Source organism: Oryctolagus cuniculus, chromosome 9 (assembly GCF_051225735.1).
Source record: "Oryctolagus cuniculus isolate XC-2025 breed Fujian yellow rabbit chromosome 9, ASM5122573v1, whole genome shotgun sequence".
NCBI lineage: Eukaryota > Metazoa > Chordata > Mammalia > Lagomorpha > Leporidae > Oryctolagus > Oryctolagus cuniculus.
In genome coordinates, this window is record NC_142875.1 from 19195606 (window position 1) to 19216579 (window position 20974).

Here is a 20974-nt window from a genome sequence, read left to right on the forward strand (position 1 = left end):
AGAATTTACTGTTCATTTGTGCAGTTGTACTGGCTTGTGAATGAGAAAGTGAATGATTTTAGCTTTCTCTTTGTATTTCTTGTATCAAAGTAGAACAAATAAGTTCAAATGAAATCTTATGAAAACAAGAGAATGGACTTCAAGTGTCTATTCCACATCTCAGCTTGGCACAAATCAAAATTGCTTAGTTAACCTGCCTCTTGAAAAGCAGGGCCTGTAATGAAAAAGCTGTCAGAAATTTAACAGCAGTAGCTCTGCCAGGTACTTGGATAATGGGAAGGTTGCTGAGTTACAAAGAAAGAAAAAGGTAAACTTAGGTGAACAATGACCAGAAATGATGAAAATAAAGTTTTATTTTCCTTTTACTGCATATAAGCAACCAAATGCTAATCGTTTCTTTAACTTTTATTGAGCAGTAAGAGTATACCTAGTACTAACACTAAACCAATTAAAATTATATCTCCAGGGTAGTTGAGAACCAGCTGGGTTGCTAATGATCTCTTGGGGGAAAACCAAACACCAAGGGACAACAGATTCTTCTTGCCTGCAATATTCTTCTAAGAGTCTGAAGCCAAAGCTATTTGGCATCAGAGAAGGGAGTCATGTGACCTACTTAATCAGATATTTGCCTAATAGTTATGACAGGGTTTAGCCAAGAGAATTGAAAGAGCTCTAATTCTTTAGTTATGTGCAGTTTTCATACATGCAAGAAACAAGTATTTCATATGTTCTTAAGCACTATTAAGTTTTGAAATACTGCTAGCAGTCCTGAAAAAGGTATAAACAAAATATGTTAAGGCATCATGATGATGTGCTATTTTTGATTTTTAATATTTATACTTTACTTTACTTCCCATTGATTCTAAGTGGAATTTTAGCCTAGAAAGACATCTTAGGTAATTAAGTACATTTAAATCTTATGTTACAAAATATTTACTTTCAAAAGTTGGTGTTAAGACTGTTCTAGGTCTTGGAACTATCTTAGCAAGTGTAGTACTCATCAAGTGATTTTTTATATCATTAGGAAAGTTTATTGCATAAGGCAGAGTTTCATTTTTATTTAGTGTCTCGCAGTATTAATAAGCGCCTTGGACAATGTCATCATTTAAAGCTTACGTGCTTTTGAAGTATTTCCAAATCAGATATGTAAACATAAAAGAGTGACACAAAGGAAAATCTTTGCAGATGAATAAACTTACATTTTTGTAGTTCATAAAAGGAGATCATTTAAACTTGCCTTACTTGTTATAAATTCAGATATTGTTATGAGAGATGACTGTGGCTAAGCAGTAATTTGACATACCTCCATTATTGGAACCATACATCTTGGCAGTTACTACTTTGGGTCCTTTGCTTTTGTTAAAGATGAATGGATCTTTGCATAGTTTTCAGATCATCTGGCACCAGAAACAATGACATTATTAAGGCAAGTGGTTGACAACACAGGCTTCTTTGGTAGGGACTAGCTCCTCACTTGTTGCTACCTTTCATCAGTGGAACAGTTACTCCTGGAAATAATTTATTTCAGACTATAAAGGTCCTGGGTTAATTATCTGTCAATTATTTCAACATTAAATAAGCAGTATAACAGACTTGGTTTTTGTTAATGGAGGATCCATAAAATATTTTAATTATCAACTATTTTGCTACATACAGGCCTCTACTTTTTAAACTATTTCCAACAGAACTTCAGCTCAGAAGATTCCTACCCTAAAGAAGATAAGTAATTTTCTCATTAAGGTATCTTTTAACCTAATATCGCTATAGAAAATGAGAGAATGAAAACAAAACCCCAAAAATGTTCCTTAAATTACAGAAATGTTTGGACTGATTAGAACATGAAAATTTAAAATCCTAATGTGATTAAGTCTTGTTATTCATGACCGTATATTGATATGAAATTACTTTTAATGAGAAGCAATCCAAGTAGTCTAAAATAATCAATGTATTCAAAGCTTTTAATTTGGGAATAACTCAAGTTATAATATTTTATTCAACTTTATTGGAAATGAACAGATATTAGCAAGAAAAAAATGTGAACATTTAAAATGGATTCTGCTTTATCTACTGGTAATACACAAGTCAATAAAACTTACCTGGGGCCAGCATTGTGGCATACCAGGTAAGGCCACTTCCTGTGATACCAGCATATCATATAGAGTGTCCAAGTCCCAGCTGCCTCACTTTCAATCCAGTTCCCTGTTTATGGCCAGGGAAAAGCAGTGGAAGATTGCTCAAACACTTGTGTCCCTGCCACCCACTTGAGAAACCTAGAAGAAGCATCTGGCTTCAACCTGGCCCAGCCTCAGCCATTGCAGCCATTTGTAGAGTGAACCGGCAGATGGAAGCATTCTGACTTCCAAATAAATAAGTCTTAAGGGCCCGCCACCTGCAGGCATTCCATGTTGGTGCCGGTTTGAGTCCCGGCTGCTCCACTTCTGATCTGGCATTCTGCTGTGGCCTGGGAAAGCAGTGGAGGATTGCCCAAGTCCTTGGGCCCCTGTACCCAAATGGGAGCCGGTTGCAGTCAATTGGACAGTGAATCAGCTGATGGAGAACCTCTTTCTCTCTATGTAACTGACTTTCAAAAAAAATTATTAAGAAAAAAAGATTTATTCATTTATTTGTAAGGCAGATTTGCAGAGAGGCAGAGGCAGAGAGAGGCAGAGGCAGGCAGAGAGAGAGTCTCCCATGCAGGTACGGGGCCCAAGGACTTGGGCCATCCTCCACTACTCTCCCAGGAGAGAGCAGAGAGCTGGATGGGATGTAGAGTAGCAGAGACTCGAACTGGTGCCCATATGGGATACTGATGCTGCAGGCGATGGCCTCACCTGCTACAACAAAGCACTGGCCCCAATAGTCTGGTTTAAACAACCAAATCTTCAAATAGCAACCTCAAAGTTTTAATGGAACCAGGTCAGTAGTGTCTACCCAATGACATACCAACAACCTCACTGATAAGTTTTACTTCATTCTTCAATAAATATTATGATCATGTAATTTAGTGATTTCACTTAAAGATGGCAGACTGACATCTAGAAGGTAACAGATTTTTTAATAATGAATATCTCAGACTAGTTTCAAAGACAATGTTAATAATCTTTCATGGCTGGCATGAATATACAAGTATATAAGATGCACTTATTTCCACAACTTTATCATCACTCTAACTCTCCCAAGTTAGGACACCAACTTCAGAACATGGCCAGACAGATCTTATGGCATATTCTGTCAATGCTAATTTTTCAAGGAATCTTTGGATTTCCAAAAATTCAAAGTTGTACATCTGTCTTTAACATCGAGCAATTTTCTATTGTATAACTACAGTAAGCCCACATTGTCACATTTGAGATCAGTGAAATCTAAGGAAAAAAGTCATTACATTGACAGCCTACTTACCAAAATGAACAGGTAATACTTTATATCCCTATTTAAGAAGACAATAAAAGAACTAGATCAAGATAGGTTAAGTCAAAATCTATGCTTAGTTTTACTGAATTTACATAAAATATCTATGGCCAAAATTCTCCATTCTTTATCAGTGACACACAAAGGAAGTAGACTAGTTTCACACAAAACTGCCTTGTTTTTTCTCTTGGAGAACATGGTCCTATTTGTCTTGGTAGCCTGAACTCACTTCCAGGCAATCATGTCCAACACTTGCTTCTGTATTAACTTTGCACATTTTATTACATTTCCAGGGGAAATAATTAAATGGTTGTGAGAGAGTAAAACTAGTATGTTTTTAAGTTAGTTGGAGGGGAAAAAAAAGTCTGAGCTTGTAAGTTGGAAGTTCCCTCGACTAATGATGTGTTTCCCAGGAGGTGTCTGAAGCAGAGAAACGGGCGGCTGTATGCCTTCCTCTTTCTCCTGATGTCCATTTGCAATCATAGCCAATCAATGTTGATAACATTATAAAGCAATCCAGTACTGTTTGCTTTTAATTGGTAAACTATCTTCCAAAAATAACATCTTTGGGCTTCACAACACCCTAGTCATAGAGCCATTAGAGAATGAATGTCTTTACTGTACAGGAGGAACTCTATGAATAATGAATAGGGCTCTATTTTTCCTGGGAAACAAACATGTACCGACATGTTCGTGGTAATGAACAGTATTGTGAGTCTGTGTAGCATAGAAGGACACTAAATCTGCTCTGACTTCTACTTTAAGTAGATAACCGATTTTTAAATCCCATAGAGAGTTAAACAACTTATTTTAAACTTGTAGCATGCTGCCTGGCTTCCATGTCGCTTTTACAATTTAGAAGTGATGATTTAATACAAAAATTGAAGAGATGAAGGATCTTGTTATGGTCTCTAAGGGACAAGGCAGGCTTACACAAATTTGAGAGGAAAAGAACATTTGAACACAGCATTTAAGAAACTAGAATTCATCTTTATTTTGTCCTCTGATGAAAACATGTTTGAGCCATGATTCTTTCTGGCAAATGTAACAAGTAGTTTGTGCTGTGCAAAGTATGACCACGTTAAAATGTTTATGCAAGAACTCTTAACTCTCACACTAAAATCTAAAATTTTTAAAATGATAATGACCTTGATGTGTTTAAAACTATTTAGCTTTTCCTTTAGAAATATCATGAAAGAACTTAATGTATTTTGTAAATTACTTTCATAATGATTTCACTTTCAAAGAATATAATTTGCTAGTTATTTTTATAATGAATGAGAGCTTAATGAATCACACATACTTCACCATTCAACAGAAATATGGGGCATCACAACATTGGATTGAAATGTTCATTAGAAGTCATCTTTGAACTTTGGCAAGAAAATTTCTAAATTTTTCTATCTCTTTGGGTAAAACATGTTCAAGTTGACTTAAAGGATTAGTTAACCATCAGGCAAAATTATGCATTGCAAATGGTAACAGCTCAAATAGAAAATTTTATATTTGTGTAATGGTGATGCATCTTCACAGGCCACAAACTCAGGGATAAGGAATGGAACTTCCTTCATTTTCCCGTAATGGAACTTAATTTCAAGTCTCTGTTCTACTCAGTAGGAGAAAATTTAATCTTGCCAATTTCAGGTAAATTCAACTACGTAAGAATTTTCTCAACTATATCTTTCAGAGGTTTTTTTTCTCCTTTTTCACAGTGGGGATATGGCGAGACAACCTGGTACCAGTGAACACATACCTAGTTATACACTCTTACGCCATAGCTGCATTCTCCGCGATATAAGTGGGTCTCTTTCTAGTCCCTGGCTACTCGGTCTACCATGTATCTAGGCATTACTATCCACCCAAAAAGCCTACGTATACTCGCATGTGTGCAAACTTCCAGCAGACACACTCTCCTTTTGCTCAATCTCTCTGCTCCTTTTGTCCATTGTACTGAGAAGGTTGGGTTGCTCTCTAACCACCCTACAAGTCTCTTCCTCTAGACCTGCATTCTATTTTATCATTCGGCCACACTGTAGCTTAACTGAGTATCAAAGAAGTTACCCAGTAGGAATGTCTATAGACAAAGTCAGAATATACATACTTACCCCACTATCCAATCCCTAATCCTATCAGGGTACAGCCCAGACAGAACACAGGGAAACTCAAGTCTTAACAACATTCTCTTTTCCCTTTCACTCAGCACAGTTGCCTAAGATGGGATGGGGAAATGGCTCTTCTTGTATTTCGCAGTGTTCTTACTTTATCGGTTATGGCCTATACAACAGAGCTCCTTCCTTCAGATCTTTGACCTCTTGGAGCTCAAAGAAACCCTTTCCTCTTTCAAATCAAAAGACCAGACTGACAAGGCTATCTCCACATTAAGTATAAGAGCCTTCTTAGAATTTAAAAGGTGAGAATTGACTCCATTGTTATCTCAGCTGACAGTCTATGCAATAAGTGATGGAATTTGAGTTGCAAAAATATGGTTGGGATCTAAAAAGATAGCCAATTGCTGATATTTTCGAGTGGTTGTAAATGAAAGAACTGTGTAGACAATGGCTTTAAGTAAAGTCCTAGCTTAATTTTTGTACACATTTAAAAAATAAGTCCTACAAAAGTTATTCAGTGCACTAGGCTGTAAGTACAAATGCCTGGTCTTAGGGTTTGAGTAACATTTGAGCCTGTGAGGGACCCTCAAGGCATTCTGGTTAGAGCTGGGCGGGAAAGCATCATGAGTTTTGTCTATCTTGTATTTTCCTCCTGCAAGGAGATATATGACCAAGGTAGCTACTGAGCATGTAAATCAAGCTGAATCACTAAAGGTAGTTTCTTTCCAGCCCAATCTGCAGACTACTGGGGGCTTGAGAGTACCCAAGGCCTCTTGGTGGAACTTGCCTTAGGAAGAGTGAAGGTGACCTGTAATAGTCAAGATTCTAAAATATGAAATGCATGGGACTGGGGACTGATTCCTCACATATGTTTTGTTGGCTTTTTATTAACTTCAAGTAGTTCTATTTACAATAAGGAAATACCATTAGAGACATTTAAGTTTTGAGCTTTTCTTGAAAATCTCAAAGGAAAAGATGTGGTAGAAGGAACCGCACATCTGGCTGGAGGTGAGGCAAGTCAAGCAACCTCATTTGGCCAGGGTCCAAGTACCCTTTGGTAACCACATTCCTCCCATTTGTACCTATTTGTTTCACATGTTGATTGACCTTTCCAACAAACCCTGTCACCTTTTGAGTTTGTCACTCTTGATGATCCCAGACGGGAGACCCAAAACTCAGGACCCAGACAACGGGAAAGAGAGGATTCATAGAGTATAGTGAGGTACAGGTGCATTCTGACAGTCTGTCAGACCAACGTCATCTGCCAGTTATATTCAGCACACTTCCCCAGATGGAAGCCAGAGGTACCCCAACCTGTGCTGTCACTGTGTGACTCGAAGATCGGCTTCTCTGCTCCTGCATCTCAGTTCCAGACTACCCCAGCCAGTGGAAATCTTGCCCTCAACATACTCCAACATGGCCTATGCTGTAACAGCTGTTGCCAGGTCCCCGAGTTGTATGTAAATCTGTAACTAGAGGCACAAAGGCTGTTGGTACTCCTTCCATGGGATGAGAGGGAGTACCTCTCAATTAAACCATAAACAGCACAATCGGGACAGCAGGATGACCACACCGATGTAAGTCCTTGAGTATCTTAAGCATCTGGCCAACCCACATCAGTGTGTTTATAAAGCCATATGTATGTACATGGCCATACAGGAGTAGATAGTATACATTTGACAGTTTCCCAAATAGGAGAAATGGGAGCAGGACCTATGTATGTCCAGGTCTAGTTTGGGACACCTCACTCAATAGGAATCTGAGAGCCCAGAAGACAACTTAGAAAAGTTTGAAAATGATACTCAGGGCCGGCGCTGCGGCTCACTAGGCTAATCCTCTGCCTTGAGGCGCCGGCACACTGGGTTCTAGTCCCGGTCGGGGCGCCAGATTCTGTCCCGGTTGCCCCTCTTCCAGGCCAGCTCTCTTCTGTGGCCTGGGAAGGCAGTGGAGGATGGCCCAGGTGCTCGGGCCCTGCACCCGCATGGGAGACCAGAAGCACCTGCTCCTGGCTTCGGATCAGCGCAGTGCGCCGGCTGCAGCGCACAGGCCTCGGTGGCCATTGGAGGGTGAACCAACGGCAAAGGAAGACCTTTCTCTCTGTCTCTGTCTCTCATGTCCACTCTGCCTGTCAAAAAAAAAAAAAAAAAAAAGAAAAAAAAAAAGAAAGAAGAAGAAAAAATGATACTCAAACTCAGAGAGCCCTTCAATTTGGGCTAGCAAACAGGATAGGGGCTCTTAGTCTTCTGTTTACTCCTGCCACAGATCCCAGGAAGTTGCAACAGACCAGTCTGTCTTAGTCTTATTTCAACCCCAGAATGTCAGTGCTTTGGTTTCTCAATGGAGCATCCATTTGTTCACATGAAATATTGTGCTGGAAATTCTTTGTGAAATTGTGGAAATGCAGGCCATGTCTCTGTTCTCCTGAACCTCCAGTCTAGAGCACTGTTGAGGTCTATGGAGCTTACATTTATTAAAAATTACATTAAGAGAGAAGTCAGATGTGGTACAGAGGGCATCAAGAGGGGCTAACAACTTAAGCCATTGTCTTTGTACTTTTAGACTGAGGCATACTTACATATTTCTTAAACAGTAAAACCTAGATATTTATCTAGTTTATCTACATAGTGTATATTGAATATGAGTATGTACCGCATTATGATCTCGTTACCTTCTTTATACAGCTGTCCCGAAAGTGATCAGGAATGGGTCTGGTTACACTTAGGATGGTGAATTAGCTACATGCCATTTGAAAGACCATCGGCTCAGGAAACCCAGAGAATCACGAGAGTATATTTTCATGTGAGATGCAATTATTTAGTCTCTAGTAAAAGGTATTACCTGTAATTGGCATTCAATAAGCATTTGAGAACCTAATAAACTCAAGAATACATAAAAAGTATAACTTAATGGGCTTAGTTTTGCCCTCCTTGACCCTGGCCAACTGCTTCAGGTGCCCTTAAACCTGACCAAGACTAATATAATTGAACCAATTGAGTATTTCCAGTATACTTGAGAAAATTTTAATTTCTCGATGTGATTTAATATTCTAATTGGCAATAATTAGTCAAAAGGACATTCATCTTAATTGCCATCTTGCAAGAATATAAAATTGTTACCTATTTTGCTATTAGTTATAACTCAAATGCAGCGATATAACCTTTCAAGAAAATGAAATTGAAGTTAGATTAAGAAAATTTATCTTTAATTTTCAGAAAAATGTGAAGGGTTAGCAGAAGAGCTTCAATTTTGCAAATGAATTCCTATGCACTATTATTCATTTCCAAGGAATATAAGTTTGTTGGAAAATGGTAATAGTTATATAATGGTACTATTATACATGTGGAAACTATGAATTTCTTAGATTTCTCATGACATTAAGAGAAAGAGGTAGTTGTAGCAGAGCATATTTTGGTTTCAAATCTTACCTTCCAAACTACTAACTCTGCGCTTCTGTAAATTTCATTGAACCTCCGATTCTTTCTCTGGATGCTAAGTTTATACTTATATCACGGATTCATTCCAGGATTTGATAAAGATGTTAATTATCTACACACTTTCACCTCATTATGAGTGCTTTATACTTCCATAAGTAGTATTACATCATATTTCAAAAGTGCACTTAAATGACCTCATGCCTTCTAATTATCAGTGTGTGCTACAACTAAAACCTTTTGAAGGGATTGGCATTGTGTTAAACTGTTGTTTGGGACACCCACATCCCATATTGTAGTACCTGTGTCCTAGCTACATTAACTTTTATTTGAAAGTCAGAGAAAGGAGGTTTTATTTACTTGAAGATCAGCATCTGTCTTACTTGAACGCTTTATGAAGAATAAGAGGTATACCTTACAATTTTAAGATGTTAAAAAACATGGTCTCGGCTGGTGCCGTGGGTCACTAGGCTAATCCTCTGCCTGTGGCTCTGGCACCCTGGGTTCTAGTCCTGGTTGGGGCGCCAAATTCTGTCCCAGTTGCTCTTCTTCCAGTCCAGCTCTCTGCTGTGGCCTGGGAAAGCAGTGGAGGATGGCCCAAGTGCTTGGGCCCTACACTCGCATGGGAGACCAGGAGGAAGCACCTGGCTCCTGGCTTCGGATCAGCAGAGCGTGCCAGCCGTAGTGGTCATTCGGGGAGTGAACTAATGGAAGGAAGACCTAACTCTGTCCAAAAACAAAACAAAACAAAACAAAACACCATGGTCAACTTTTCCATCTTAAAAAAAAAAAAAAAAACCTTTTTATAATTTTTGACAGACAGTGAGAGAGACACAGGAAAAGGTCTTCCTTCTGTTGGCTCACCCCCTAAATGGCTGCTACAGCCAGAACTACACTGATCCAAAGCCAGGATCCAGGTGCCTCTTCCTGGTCTTCAACGTGGGTGCAGGGCCCAAGCACTTGGGCCATCCTCCACTGCCTTCCCGGGGCCACAGCAGAGAGCTGGACTGGAAGGGGAGCAACTGGGACTACAACCCGGTGCCCATATGGAATGCCAGAGCCCATATGGGATGCAGGCAGAGGATTAGCCAAGTGAGCCACAGCGCCAACCCATCAACTTTTCATCCTAAGAAAGACTTTCTACTTGACATTGGCTAATAAAAGTTCATCTGAACATTTGTCCATTGTCTAGGATAAATAATGCCCCTCCCCTAGATGTTCAAACCTTATCCCCCTGTACTTGGAAATTTGTTGCCTTAAATGGCAAACAGGATTTTGCAGAAGGGAGGAGGACTCTTGAGATGGAGAGATTATCCTGGATTATCTAGGTGGGCTCAGTATAGTGACCAGGGTCCTTAGAGGAGGAAGCAGGAGGGTCAGAATCAGAAGCAGAGGGCACATGACTGCTGGAAGAGAGCCACAATTACGGAATGCCAATGACTTCTCAAAGCTGCACCACAGAAAGAATGGATCCTTCCAGTAGAGGCTACAGAAGGCGTTCAATGCTACTAATGCCTCCACTTTAATTCCAGATGACCCATTTTGGTCTTCTGACTTTCAGAGCTAGAAGTAAACTTTAAGTGTAATTTAAAATTTTTAAGCCATAAAACTTGTAGCTTATTGCAGCAGCAACGGGAAATTTATACAATTGACACAATTCAAGAAATTAGCAATATTAAAAGCTGCTTTGAAAGTACAAAGATTAAAAGCCATTTAAAACTGTTTTGAGTGAACATTCTCATTATGCCTCTTTCAGCATGTTTTATGCCCAAAAAACTTCTGCAGATAGATCAATAGAATAACATAAGGGAATGAAATTGGAGAACAAAGTTCATAGACACTAACATTTTAAAGAATTAGTTCTAAAATTATTCAGCCTTAGATGGTTCTTGCTGTCTTCTGTATGGCTTAGATTTCTGATAATTGATATTTAATGAAAGGTTCCAAAGAATGATAGGACAACTGAGGAAAAATATCCAAGTGCCTGCAAAGGAAGCCTTCTTGGGTCATTGCATGGCAGAAGGTGGGAGAGAGGGAGACTGGGATAGATGGAAAGGGAGGAAGAGGGATAGAAAGAAAAGAAACCAAGGATACCCACTCCTGTGGCAAGGGCTTACATTCATTCGAGAAGAAAAAACCCTCATGAGCTCATCACCAGGTAAAGGTTCCAGCTCTCAACACTGTTGCATTAGAGCTTAACTTTGCAGGGCATGGGTGCACATTCAAAACATGGCAGAGGGGGTTGGCACTGGCACAGTGGGCAAAAACCCTGGCCTATAGCGCCGACATCCCATATTGGTGCTGGTTCGATTCCCAGCTGCTCCACTTCTGATCCAGCTCTCTGCTATGGCCTGGGAAGGCAGTGGAAGATGACTCAAGTCCTTGGGCACCTGCACCTGTGTTGGAGACCTGGAAGAAACTCCTGGCTCCGGCTCTGGCCGTTGCAGTCATCTGGGAAGTGTACCAGTGGATGGAAGACCTCTCTCTCTGCTTGTATTTTCTGTAATTATTTCAAATAAATTAAAAAAAAAACACCATACTCACACACACCACAACATAGGGTATTTTCCAACCAAGCAGTTAGCAAGCATTACTAAAACTGCTTCATTTTATGACAATAGAAATACCATGCATCTGGCATAGTGCCTGTCATTGTGAAGGAAGACGTATGTGGAGCCTGGAAGTCCATTTTTTGAGTCTTCACCAGTAACAGGGATCCTTGTGATTCCACAGCAGCCCTCATCAGGGCTGCCCTCAAGAGACTCAATCTCCAAGATGTCCCTCATCATAGGGTGGTTTAACTCGGACAATCTTGTTCCCTCTGTCGCCGCATCCTACCAGAAGTCTTTGTCGTCTTTTAGTCTACTTAGCATATGGACATGGCATAATCTTAGACTTTGAGGCATACTGTATATGATGATCTTTTCTAGTGAATTTTTTACCCCATCCCTACTGTACCATTGACATCAGGCAAACCCAAAGACATCAAAACCAACCAGAACAGCTGATCCTGCCGCTAGGGAAACTAATCAGAAGGTCATTGCTTTTCTGAGATATTTTTCAAGCATCGCTGTCCTGAGTATAATTGTTCTAAGTATGAGAATGGAAACAAGACATGCCTCCTGCTCTTTAAAAGCCAGTGGTCTGGTTCCCACATAAAGAGGACTGGCAGATGACGTTTGGTGAGAAGCTCGCATTTTCCTGCATTTTTTAATACTCCTTTCATTAAAATAAAGACAGTGATGCCAGTACTATAAACCAAAGTTGGAATTGTTCTTATCACTACAACATGTTCCAGGATCCACAATTTGTATTTTCAATGCCAGGAACATCATTCTCGTTGTATAAAAGCTGTTACCTTTTGTCTATTTTTAATATTGAGTGCTTTGATTATTTTCATATTTAGAAACAGTATACAAATCTAAGGATCCTGGAAAGGTTAGCCTCTGCTGTGCTAAATTTATATTGTCATACTCATAAATAACCCAAATGCATTTAAACATGTAGAGTAGGTTTTGTTTTCTTGCCCTTTAGTTTCATGGTGAATACATCCTGTAGGCATGGGAACTCCACATTTTGAATTATATACAATCCAGAAATTGTAAACTGCATCAATGTTACCATTAGAAATATTTGGAAAAGAAATTACTCTTATCTTTAGTAAATTGTAGGAAGTATCAATAACAAAGAACTTGTATGATTGGATCATATTGTAATCACAACATTAACTTCATTGTGGTTGTTTTGGTTACCATTTATTTTCCTCAGTAGAACAACTTAGTGAAATAGTGAACTCCATCATAGTAACATTGAGCGTTATTTGAAGTAACATTGTTATAGTTAAGTGATTTGATTCCTGGTAGATCATTAAACCAGGGTTGGCAAATTGCCTTTTATATATTTAATTCCAGCATATTTGCAGTCAACTTTGAGGTCATTTCCAGTCTTAGGAGCAAAAGCTTTGCTAGATTGTTGATGTCTGTCATGGGAAAGGGTTAGGTAACTGGTGGAATTCATGCCACATATTTGCTCTTTCTGCTCTAGATTACCAAATAATGCTATAGATTTTTTCCTCTATAGTAAAGTCAGTTTATTAAAACAGAGCTGATTATTACATGTTTTACCAATTGGAAAAATGGAAATGCATTTTCTTACAAAGAGCAATAGAAAGAACCTTTGATAGAGATTAGTGTTAAAATTATTTTAATAAAATTTGCTCTATATTTCAAAGACAAATCTAAACTCATGATTGAAGATCTAAGAAATTAAAGGACAGCTATAAGGCTATATTTTCAGCATGGTCTCATCTCTTTGAACCAGACTTTGCTAAAAGCAGGGAGGTGAAAACTGTTCATATTTTAAGAATCAGCAGTATCATAAACCATTTCTCCTGACTTAACATCTTCATAATAAAAATTCAGCTATCATAAATTCATTGCTAGGTGTGTTTTTATTACTACAATCTCCCCCATGAGTTCTCAGTTAAAAGTATTCTGGGGGAGGCAGAGAAATGTCATTTGCGTCAGAACATAATTCTCTGACTGCCAAAAAAAGCATACAGCTTCTGACAGCCATCTTTTTTAAAGATTGATTTATAAGCATACATATTTATAGCAAATTAATATAGGTGGGCGTACATACTATCAAGTTGTTATAGAAATAAGTTATAAAATACCCAATATCTGCCCCCATCTAAAGATGTTCTAAATCCCTAAGAAAAATATGAAAAAATGTATCTGAAATCAATCTTGGTATTTAGTCATGAAACAGTAATATTTGTATCATGAAGCAGAAATGTACCAATTTCTGGAGTCTTAATTTGGATCATGTGGCTTAAAATTTGAAAATATAGGTACTTTTAAAAATACCACGGTTGGTGGGGGAGGAACCTAAAGGTAAGCTTATTTTGGTGCAAATATTTTTGAAATCCTTGTGTTTATTATTTTTTCCATAAGCTTTTTGAAAACAGGTATGCAGATACAGAAGATATGATGCATCTATATCACCAGCATCCCCTTAAGATTAGGGCTTAGAAATCTGAGGGGGGAATGAAGTGGGAAAAGTCAGAGATTAAGTTCATGAGCAGGTAGCCACACTTACCACACCATGTATTCCTATCAATCAGATGACCCCTCCCTAAGATGCACCTCCCCTTACCTGTAGCCTGGGGGTAGTGCTATGTAACTACTCCCCTTTTCAAAGCTAATACAAACCTCTTGGACCTAGGACAAGTAGAACAGCAAAGGAAATTCCTCTTTTTACCTTTCCTCCTACTCTCCCTAAATGAAGCCCTCATGTGCCTGTTTATTCTTACTTTCCAATTAAAGCTTACCATGCAGTTGGGGGGGGGGGGCTTTATGGTTTTGATATAAAGTCCTTTTCAGGTTATCTAGTTGCAGCTTTCCATAACAGCATTTAAATCAGTGACAAATCAGAGGATATATGCATACCCAAATTCAGCCTACTACGTTAAAAATCTATGCGCTAAGACACTAATTCAAGATAAAGTAGCATCTTACCTCCAAACTCCAGCAGGCAAATCACTAAAGGTAAAAAACACTCTCCTGATCCTGAAAGATTCACATGTCTTGTTCCTGGTCTTGTGCTGAACATTTCTCCTCGATACCATGAGCACTGCCATCTTCTACACTTCTACATGAACTTAGACCATTCTCCACCCATATACCCATGCACACTCTTGATTCCAATAACTTTTGATACTATTTCACTCTCCAAAGTTCTAACAAAGTCATATCTGGTTGGGAGGGAGGCTCCAGCTATATAGTGCTATTTATTGCTTAAAGACGCTATCAAAATTGCTTCAAAATCCAGCTTCAATCCATCTCTCTGGTGTTATTTTCCTTGCATGAAATCTCACACTGGAACTATATTATATTTCCAATGTCCCTCTAATGACTTGCACTGTTTTGCAACACCATGTCTTATTCAACTCCACCATTTTCTTGGTGTTTTAGTCTATTCTCATCACCTTTGTTACTGTGTTACCCTGGGTCAATACTTTGTTTTCTATTTTGTGCTGTGTTAGGGGAAGATGTGCAAGACATTTAAAAACTACAATGATATTACTCAGAATCCTTCAATAGAATGTTAGTATTCTCTACTTAACCGTGTGAAGATATCTCATACTGTGGCAACTTTACCTTTGATTAGGTTACTTTACAACTCTGTACATTGAAGTTTTATGGTAATGTAAATTATATTGTCTATAGAAATGCAAGTGAACTTTGTTCAGTATAGAGTTAATCAACTTCTGCTTAGAAAAATACTTCAAATATTACATTTTATTGTCCTACAGGACATTAAACCATTTTGTATCTGTAAATTCTGATTTCTAAGAGTTCTCATTCAGACACTGAATTCTTAGTTCATTTGAGTACATAGACAAAAGACAAACAAAACTACACACATCTCCCCATTGTTCATTAGCAAATACATTTCTGTACTGTTTCAGTGTTAATAGCATATTCAGATATATAAATGCTGTATCTTGTATGTGTGATAAAGATATATACAAAACACACAAGATTTGGACTCTGCTTTGAGGAGTTTTAAAACCTTATTTGTTCATTAATAAGCTAGAGCAGGTGTTTAGTGGTTAAGATGCCCATGTCTCATATTGGAGTACCTGGGTTTAATACTCAGCTCTGGCTCCCAATTTTCAGCTTCCTGCTAGTGCAGACGCTAGGAAGTAAAACACTCAAGTGATTGGGTTCCTGTCACCTACGTGAGAGACCTGGGTTGATTTCCTGGCTCCCAATCTAGGCCTCAGTAAGGCCTAGCCGTTGTAAACCTTTGGGAGTCAATCAGCAGATGGGTACTTGGTCTATCTCTGTGCCTCTAGAACAAAGATTTTAGGAAATAAAATGGAGTATTTTATTTATGACAGTTACTTCAGAGAATTTTATCAGATTTGGAGGCAGAGGTCCAGAGATACTAAATGAATTCACCTGGAAGAGTAAGTCCACCTCATGGACTGATGAGCTCAACTCCTAGAGTAAATTTCAAATGACAAAATTTTAACCTGTTGACACTATTCCTCTTTTTCCTCTACTAATTCTGTGTGGTTTTCACAGGACAGTTTATTTTACCTTAGTGACAATGATTAAAAAATTGATTCTATGGTGTTACTTTTCAATGGTCTCCATCAGATAGCTAATAGGAATATATTCTGTGATGAATGAGAAATGACAAGAAGTCTCATGTGTAAGTATTTTCTGATTGTGTTTCTCATGTCTATTTGTGTGCTCAAGTCAATTAAGTATTTTGTGTCCACGGATAATGGGAAAGCTCTTAAACATTTGAGTATTTTTTGCTTTGCTTATTAAGATTGAAGTTTTAATTCTTTTACAAAATTGCACATATTTACCAGGGTTCAGTGTAATACTTTGATACATGTATATAACATGTGATGATCACTAGATTTACTTTTTACCTTTGCTGGGGTAAAGTTAAGGCTATATACCATCTGCATGCTCAAGACTGAAAGGCCTTGGCCTCTGATTGTGGAATGCTAGCGTATTTCTGGTAGGTTTCAGTAAATCGGATCCTCATCTCAAACCAAAAGAATTTTGTTTTGGTTGGTTGAGTGGCTGACTTTCTGGGCTGCCCCATTAAATCAAAATTGGCTGTGCCTCCAATTACCTCTGACTAGGCTATTTACAACTATGTAAATGGTCAAAAATGATATTAATACAAATTATTCTACTGAAATACAAATGGGTTTTCCCAGCAGATAAGCAATAGATGTCTGCCCAATAGAAGAATCTATTACAATGAGTGTTTTATATCCCAATTAGGTTTGCATCTCTAAGCAAAATCATTAGCATTTTTGATTATGTCTACATATGTATGTCTCTATATTGACAACTACCTGCTGTTTCCACCAGCTTTAACATCTGACAAGTACTCCATAATTAATGAACTTGTCAAAATCTTTAACATGCATTTATGGTAAGTGTAAATAAGTCAGTTTTAAACTTTTCAAAAAGTATACATTACCAGATCTATGTATTTTGTTCATACATCTGCATTATGTAAAGATTCCTAATCTGAAGACTATCTTGACATTTTATAATACAAAATTATGTTTTATAGTCAGTAGTAGCTACACTTGATCTTATCCAAAAGGCCGAGAAGTGATCATCATCAGTAGTAGCTAATAAGATATATTGATGAGAATAAAAACACCGGATCTGCTAAGGAGTTAGGTGAAGAATTAAATGTGGATAAGATAAACAACTACCTTTTATTTGTGTGTTGACATTCTCATATCTGACTAGACATTCTTATTTTAAGATTAATAAGATGCTTGATATTGTTAGGATTTAAATAAAAGTGCTTTATTGAAATCTTAAATACCAAAACATTTTGGCCATTGTCCCAACAAATTTTGTCAAGAAAAACCTCAAGTTTCAGATTCTTCGTATCTATGAAACCAACTCTCTAGGAGCAATATCAAATGGACCTTTTAAAGTCTGATTTGAGTCATTTTTAATTATGTATGTTTTTTAAATTCTGCAATAATGGAGAATTTTCCTACCTTTGTTTTCCAAATTTGAATTTATATTTTAACCCCCTAAAACTCACCTTTTAATACTTTTTATCTATTTCTCAAAACATGAATACTACATTTCTAACAAAATTTCTGTAAGTTTGTAACTTCTTTTGAACATTTAATATGGTTAGATATTATCTTACCAAAAACACAGGCTTTTCTTTTTATATTCTTAGTATGGAGAGGTTCCATAGTGTCCTTTGTGTATTCAACAGATAAGCAGTGGAATAGAAAGCCAAGTTTTAAAAGCCAATTTTCAATTAAAAAAAATCTAGAAGTTCTACAAACACTGGGGAAATGTAGTACTTACTTTCCTACCAAGATATGTTAAAGATTTAATTTTTACATTCTGTCTAAGGAATCTCACTTTGCTTTCTTTGGAGTAATTCTTGGAAAAGCCAGAATATTTTTAGCTATTACATTTGTTTTGTTATACACTTTCTATTTTTTCCTTCTTTTAAGGAATGTCTTTTGCTTAAGAGCCAGAGAAAGAGCACTCTCATCTATTGCTTCACACACACACACACACGCACACCACCACCACCACCACCACCTGAAATGCTCACAATGACACTGGGGGCTGAAGCAGGGAGCTAGCAACTCAAACCAGGTCTCTAACATGGGTGCCAAGAACCAAGTCCCTGGAATCATTCCCACTCCTCCCCAGTCTCCACTTTAGCAGGAAGCAGAAGTCAGGGATGGAGCAAGTGCCAAACCTAGGGACTCTAGTATGATGAATTGATGTCGTCACTGGTGTCTTAACCTTTAGGCAAATGCCTGCCACATTCTAGTTGTCCAAAACTTCCTGTTTTCTGAGTCTTTCAGATGTTAGGGACATAGATTTCCAAGGTAACAAACTTTCAGTTACATTCAAGAATATGAGGAACACTACTGATCTACATAACGTTGAGTTTGCTACTTGGTGTTAAAAACCCATTACAAATAAAAGTTTAATTCATAATGATAAAGTTTTATCTAAGAACATCTAAGCTAATCAATATTTTAAAAGGATAAGTATAATCCACTTCTGAAAATGTTAAGCATAATGATTGAACTTTCTAAATATTTATAGACACTAAGAAGAAAGCCATTCCAGCTATGATTTCTTGGGGAAAATGGTTCAGATATATTAAAAGTATCTTTTAAAAAGCCATGCAGGTCATGTATCATATAGAAGATTAAAAAAAAAAAACTCTTGGATACTTTTGATAAACTTACTGTACATAATTCTAAATTTTAAAGTGAGAGTAACTCATTGTAGTAAAGATGCAAAGAAAGTGAACAGTACTCATGTGCAAATGCACAAAGCATTCAGAATCACAAACATCAGTGTTCAGAATCAAACATTCCAGAATCTCAGTCTCAATTTCAATATCTGGATTAAAATAGACACTGCTTGATAGAATTTAGTATTAATGATTGTTACATGACTTTGATTCTACACTTAACATCCACAGTATTTCACGTCAATATTTTAAATAAGAAAAAAATGTTTTTCCTTTAAGGTAGCCAATTTTGTGTTCATCATTCCTTTGTGTAGAGAACTAATTATACCTGGGATTTTTCCCCCTAAGAACTACAGTTGCCTCCATCTTCCAAGAATTTCTTTCTCCAGCCCGGCATCTGCCAGGCTCAGAATAGTTTGGCCCTCCTGATATGGTAGCCTGGGAAATCTCCAGAGGCAGTGAAGGGGGCAACAGGGCTCACCTTTTTCTTATATCCGAGAGGTCATTGTCTTCTGCTACCTAATACAAAATGCTTGAAACTCATTATTCCATGCACTGTGTTCTGGGTTTTTTGTTTTATCAGGAAGGTACACTGTTGCTCTTATGTCTTCTTAGCCATAAATGAAAGTCTGTCACAAGCTACTTAAAAGTCACTTATTTCTAAGTATAACATGAAACAAGTACATTTGACATCTCATTCCTCTTGAAGATTGCTGGCATAGAGCAAAAATATGGGAGAAAAGTAATGGGCTTGTGGCCTGCGAATCTACCTCATGTTGTATTTTCATTGAGTTATGCAATGGCAGATCCTGTGGGAGAACCAGGTGAACATGATTAGAAAGTTCAGGAAAGCCTGTTGGGAAAATTGGAGCAGTAAAACCATCAGAGACGCAAAATCTAGTAAAGCCCACGGAGAGTAACTTTGAATTCCGCAGAACCAAGAAGAAGACAGAAAAATTCTGTTAGTCACAGTTCTGCAGAGAAACAGAACCAGTAAGACGCTGAGTGATTGTAGGACTCGCACAGACTGAAAAGTCCGAAAAGCTATACTTGGAAGCTGGAGATCAAGAGGGCCAACAAAAGCCCGAGATGCAGGGGGAGCCGAGGGCATAAGCTCTAGTCTGTCAGTCTGAACACAGGCAAATGATGTCCGAGGGGCGGGGAACCTCTTTACTGCCCAGGGCTGTTTGGCTATTTATAACACCATCTGCAGGCCATACAAAATTACCAGGCTAAAAATTAGACTTCTATAGGTTTACTGAGTTTCAAGTCCTTCCTGTGGTTACCCAGGCAAGGCCAGACCGAGTGATTTGTGGACCTTCTATGGCCCACAGTCTGGAGGCTCCCCACCCCTGTTAGTTTGAGCAGTGTCAGGCAGACAGACGGTATTTCAGCTACTCAATCTCTGTGTTCCGTTCAGGCTGTTATGGGCTGTACGAGGCCCACTCCCATTATGGAGTGCAAGCTGCTTTACTCTGTCCACCACTTCAAATGGTAATCTTCACCAGAAAGCCCCTCAGAGACACAGCCCCACGATGGTTAACCAGACAGCTGGACACCCCCCAACTTAGGAGAGAGCAAGCATACAGGAAAATGTTAGGAAGCTTACGGTCCACAGCCCTACCTCACCTTGCAACTTCTTTGTGTGCCGCAGTAGCCGACATTGTGAGGGACCAAGGTAATGGTGATTTATATGATTGAGATCCCAGGATCCCAGGGACACCTGTTAGGAAAATTGGAGAACTACAAAACAGAGGGTGGGATGATAAGAGACTTTATGCCCTCACCAGTGTATCATTGCTTAAGTATTGCCCAGATGAGAGGTATATAATTCACCTTTCTGGGTGCTGCTAATTTGCAGGCAAACTATGACTGGCAGCCTGAGGGCTGAAACCGGTGCTGAATATTGGGATTAAAAGAGAGCTGGTAGTGATATGCACAAAACTAATGAAAGTATCTGAGGGGATGTGGGCGGAGCAGTAATGGCAACAGCTATTTTGTGCGCCTTGAAACTTACTATGCATGTGAGTCCCCCAAGGAATTTATTAAAATGCAGATTCTAATTAAATAGACCTGGACAGCAACCCCAGGTGATGCTAAACCTGTTGGTCCATCAACATACCCCTCAAATCCTGGCAGGTCTGACGTGGAGAGAGGGCGTGTTTTTATTTCCTCACTTTACCCTTGTACATCACACTGAGGCTACTAAGCAACCCTTTGGGTCAA

At 38.4% G+C, this 20974-nt stretch overlaps 1 protein-coding gene across 2 annotated transcripts in view; it reads right to left on the reverse strand.

The window, feature by feature from the left end:
- GPC6 (glypican 6) overlaps window positions 1–20513 on the reverse strand; it is a 1205004-nt gene extending 1184491 nt beyond the window's left edge. The window contains exons 1-2 of one of the 2 annotated variants that reach the window (XM_089303510.1): window positions 20378–20513; window positions 19519–19601 (exon numbers count right to left, since the gene is read on the reverse strand). The gene's annotated coding sequence lies outside the window, so the exon portion shown is untranslated. The remainder of the gene's footprint in view (window positions 1–19518; window positions 19602–20377) is intronic. The other variant, XM_089303511.1, reaches the window with a different exon arrangement.
- Between the last annotated feature and the right edge of the window lie 461 nt (window positions 20514–20974).